Here is a 5,499-nt window from a genome sequence, read left to right on the forward strand (position 1 = left end):
ACCCATTCAAGAAGACATTCAAGGGTAACAGCAAGTTTTCATGCTACAGTAGCTGGTGACTAATGAAAACAGACATAGGCCTATCACATTATGTAGCCATCAAGTCACTTACACATCGACGAGAAGAAAAGCCAGTTCAGAGTCAAGCTGGAGCCCTTTAGTAGCTTGTAGGCTTCTCCATCTCGGTAAAGCCAGACCAGTATCGGCTCAACGGATCAGACTGGGATAGAAATTCAAACTTGGATTTATCCACTGGGACCAGCGTACGGGCCACTGGCCAACTAGGATTTGAGTTGGTAGTCTCCACAGCCAGTCCACCTGTGTTCTGGTCTGATGTCTTTCTTTCGTCAGAAGCCTGTTTAGCCGAAAAAGTTGTTTCTTCAGTGGAAGAAATTCTGGAAGGACGCCATCGTCTGAACGCTGCATCCTGCACTGTGCCATCTCACCTGCAGGCAGACCCTGTGTGTTTATAAATGTGGGGAGGACACGAAAAGAGTTGCCTGCTGCTATATTTCTGTTTAAAATCTCGTTTACAGAACCTTTACCTTCTTCCTGCCGTCAGGGGCTCACATAACACAATTTGAAGCTCTGGGATTGTTTCTTGCCAAACTTCATCTTGTCTAGTAGTTGAAGTTAGTTGTAAAGTTTCAGTTAACTCCTCATTTTGCATTTTTTATGTCCTGAGACGTGTATATTTGCCTTTTGTATTTTCTAACACAATTATTTATTTATATTGTGCTGATGATTCAACCAAGAGAGCTTTGTGCCAGTCCAAGCTCCAGGAGTGATTATTCTGTGAGTCACCTAAAATTGTCCATGGAGAAAATGAATGAGACTCTTACTTCTGGAGCCCAAAATGGTTCCTCTTTACAACTCTACTGAGACCTAGCAGCTCATTTTTATTTATTTTTTAAAATTTTTTGGCCTCCCGTGGAGCCCTTTCAGGTTAATTCAGCCATGGCTGTGTGTCTGAAAAAGTGAGTCAATAAGAAATCCGGTGCCAACAGTGAAATGATGGAATAGTCAGTACTGCCAGAGAATGTATGGCCCAAAGGAATAAACCTTGAATTTAACGATATTCTTGTTATTATGTTAATGACATTTTTTACATACGCCTGTTCGTTCAATTTCATTTCACATTCCTAGATCTTCATTTTGCAATCCCAGGGCTTTTTCTTTGCCTTTTCTCAGAGTTTTCAATATTTCTTAGAGTTTCGTTCAATAGTCTCCACTCCAAATCTCCATGCAGTGCATCAGTTCAAGTGTTTGACTGACCTCTAAGCTGCTGCTTTTTTTTAGCAGCGTAGTGGACGTAGCTCATCCACTGTGGGTGGACTGAAACTTTCCCTTTTTGATTACAGAGACTTTATGCATAACATCGGTATCGTGTCATGAGCTGGGTCTGCAGGTCGGCTCACACAGTCCTTCTAAAAGTTTCCGTTTGTCCGCGGCGAGCTTCAAGAGCTGCGCTCCGTCCACCTCTCCTGCAATCAGTGACAGAGAGAGAGAGAGAGAGAGAGAGAATGTGGTGACAAAACACAGCCTGCCAGTGCCTTTTTTTTTTTCAACCCTTTAAAGTGATGTAATGTTAAAAAGTTTGAACTATTGTAACTGCGCATTGAATTATGCATGCCATTCATTATTCATGCCTACTCATAAATGCATTATTCAATGTGCAAAAAGTCTGGTGCCCATTCACACAATTACAGCTTCAGTGGAACACTGACATTTTATATAACAGTTCATAAATGGTTAACCAATACTGGTGGCTCCGGGTAACCACTCACCACCAATCATTTGGAAATTGACACAGTTTTCTCTTCCCTCGACTGAACTTTTTTAACCACAGTTCAACCACAATCTGTGTTAATGAGCTAACATGTGTTCTCTCTGTGATCCTCGGCTGTGGCTCAGGAAGTGGTGTCAGCAGCAGGACAAGAAGACGCGTCTCGTGTGGGCTCGGTACGGACAGCTCTCACTTATTTTTCAACACTTTGCAGCCAAATCCAAGGACAAAGAAAATGTGGCTTCTGGCCAGTAAATCTGACAACAGTTGAGTCGCACGGTGGATTCCATCGAGATGAACTTGCCGTTTAATCCAAAACTGTGACGTTACAAGCTTGAACGAGGGTTTACAGGAAGGACGCAGGGGGCTGACCAGAGGGGGTTTCATGAAGACGGCTCAGCAAAGTGATGCTCAGTGTGAAAGCTGTCTCGTGTGAGCCTGACAAACCAGACAGGGATTGAGTTGCACCTCGAAGCCAACGCAGAGAGCAGATCACATCGACTTGCAGTGAGGAAAACACACAAAGCTACGGAACAGCACAAATTACACATTCATCATTTGGAGAATCACATAATAAAGCAAAAACTGGCAACAAGGCAAGCTGATCCTGAAGATGAGCCACACCAGGACCCGGTTAGTCTGCAGGGAAAGGTATCCATGGTAACTTAGGTCACTCAATACTCTGTTATGGAACAAAGTGTCTAGAGAATAAGTCTGCAGATCACTAGACACTGCTTGTAAACCTCAACCACAACTCAGACGAGAATCTTAATTTGTTGATCAACTTAGAGCTTCTCACATCTGGGTTTTGGCTGTTGGGGAGCGTTGATCAAATGAATGAATCAAACTGAGACTTTAAAAGTGTGTATATATGTGTATGTGTGTGTGTGTGTGACAGACATGGTGAAAGATTTGAGAGTACCTGCCACCCAACCATTTGACACCTTAACTTTCATGCTTGTTAATTGAGGTGTGTTTTGTGATATAATTTGGCTTTTCTTTGCCATATGCTTTCTTTCTAACGACAGGATGATACAGACTGAAACGTTGTTGTTTTAGTTTGTGTCCAGTGGGAGGTTGTTTGTAAGTTTATTAGTAAATGTTATTTTAAATATAATAAGAAAATAAATAAAATCTGTTGTTGTGCAAGTTACATTTGATTCATTCACTCAGATTAAAGTTCCTTACTTGCTGTAGCTTCCTGCCAAACTCTATCCAACCCAACACACGACTGCACTTTCCCATACCCTGTTTTACAAGTTTACACTCATTACATGAGACGGTTGGTATGCAGCCCGTCCCCTGGGATAAGAACAAAGAGCAGCGAGATGGATCTTCGTCCTATACTGTAAAAAACAACAGAGACACTTTACAGGACAGTCAGAGCGTCCCACCTGTCTTTGTCAACCTAAATCACAAAGTGGTGCTGCAGCACAGGAGAGTGTCCCCCTCTACTCTAATTCAAATCATAAATTCACTCCATTATCCAAATTAAATTCTCATATTGTATATGATCAGTGACAGGTTAGGACACTTACAGGAAATATTGAGGTAAAATTTAGGGGTAAAAAAGAGAAATAAGAGCAAAAACAAAGCCAACCACAAAAATAAGTGTCTAGGTAAATCCTAAATATTTTTCTGCTTCAGTTTCTTTTAACATTTCACTTTTGATTCATTTTGTCTTAACATACATTTGTTAAATAACATCCAGCAAGATTTCTTAACATAAATCCTCAAAACTCATCCTTTTATCCCATGTGAAGCCTCTTCATAAAATAGCTGTTATTACTTTAAACTCCCACCAAGAGTAGGCTGTTTTCAAAGAAGATGATTTGACTTGTAATAGCAGGAAAATCACAGAGCCAGTTTCTCTCCTCCCTTCAGGACATTTACTCTACCTGCAGCCTGAAGAGGACTCGCTCCATCATCACAGACGGAAACCAACCAGCTCATGTCATTCTCATGCTGTTTCAAAATACTTTCTGAAAACACTTTTGATGAAACACAGATCTCACTGCGTCTGCTTCGCTGCATCCTGGTGCGCCAACCCTTGAGGCTGGACAGGAAAAACCTGCAAGTACCAAATAGCAGGCGACAACAGCTCCACTCATGCTGAGTGTTTTCCCCCCCTAACAGCCACAGGGGGCAACAATGAGTCCATTCCACAGAAACACTAAACCGACGACACGTGAGATCGATCATTATTTTCTGTTTTACATTAGAAAAACAGGAGTAACTGGTTGATTGGGTTTTTACCTACTTCTTGCACATTTACAACAAAGTAGAAACTTATTGAAGATTTAAATTTCATGAGGCGTCTAGTGAGTTTGTGATCCTAGATTCAGCCAAATTAAATATGACAGAGGGTGGGAGCAATATGACAATATAAAGTCATCAGCTAGTGATTTCTCCATACTATTTATTCCGAAATACTTCTGTTTATATTAGGCCACTGTGGGCGATGGTGCAAATATCAGAACAGCTTTATTGTAGTATTGGATGTTTATATTTTTTGGCATCAATGCAATTATGCATCTTTGCCAAAAACAGACTTCCCTGTCTGGCAATTTCTCCATCAAGTTTCTTATTTTTTGGGGGGAAATGTACTATAATCCCAATATACTGGACATATTAATATCACCTTGCGTGTTTGATCATTTTATCCATATCACCTGCTCCTGGCCTGAACCTTAAAAATTTGTTCAGCTGCCTGGGTAATACATTTAAATAAAATATACCCATAATATTAACAAATAAAAACTCTACTTTGGTTATTGCCATGCCAACAGGTAAATTAAAAAAAAAATTAAAACATCCCCACTTCTCTCCCCCCACCACACACAGTAAGCCATTTCGAAAACCCATTTATTCACCTATTAGAGAGCTAAGTTCACATCTTTTCTCAGCTACCCCTGTGACTATGGGTTCATGGCAATGGACATCACGTCATGCCCAGAAACTTAACGCACAATAGGAAAAGAACATAGTTAAAACAACAGGGCTGCAACAAATCTGGAAAAAAGAAACAAAAAAAAAGAAACAAACAAAAAAAAACAACACAAAAACAAACCGCTTTCAGGAGACTTTACAGGAGTTCATTTAATCCCAAGGATTTCTGGGGGATAGCTGTAGAGGGAAGAGCTCATACAAACACTTCACTGTACATACAGATTTACATTGTGTGGGGACATGATGTATAGTCTTGTCTAGCAAGCCCACCTCCGGATCAAGCAGTTTTCTGTACAGCAAACAGCTGGGGGTCCTGCATCCCAACTCTACACCTGAGCTGTGTGTGTGTCTGTGGGCTCAGCTGAACAACACAGGAAGGGTGGGGGTTCCAGATGACCTACAGAGTTGAGTTAGAGTAAACCAATCACAGACAGACTGCTGTCTCATCTACTGTTAAGCTGGACATACAATAAACTCTAATACTATTTATCATATAAGGACATTGGAATGCAGACTGCAGTGTAGGCAAACTGGAAAACCACCAACTGATCTTTTCAGTCATTTGCATTGACACTCTGGCTGTAGAGCTGGGATGCAGACTGATCTAACACAGCAGGAGGAGAACTTGCACCAGTTTCATTTTGCAGACTGTTTTGCCTTCCTCCCCTAAAATGTTGCATCCGTTCCTCAGACGGGGAAAAGACAGAGCATCACCCACCTTGCGAGTGGATCAAGTTATGATGAGGCAGGGGGCGGAGCTGCCC

This window comes from Seriola lalandi, unplaced genomic scaffold, assembly GCF_002814215.2.
Source record: "Seriola lalandi dorsalis isolate HSWRI2012SDOR001 ecotype SW California unplaced genomic scaffold, Sedor1 jcf7180002054352, whole genome shotgun sequence".
NCBI lineage: Eukaryota > Metazoa > Chordata > Actinopteri > Carangiformes > Carangidae > Seriola > Seriola lalandi.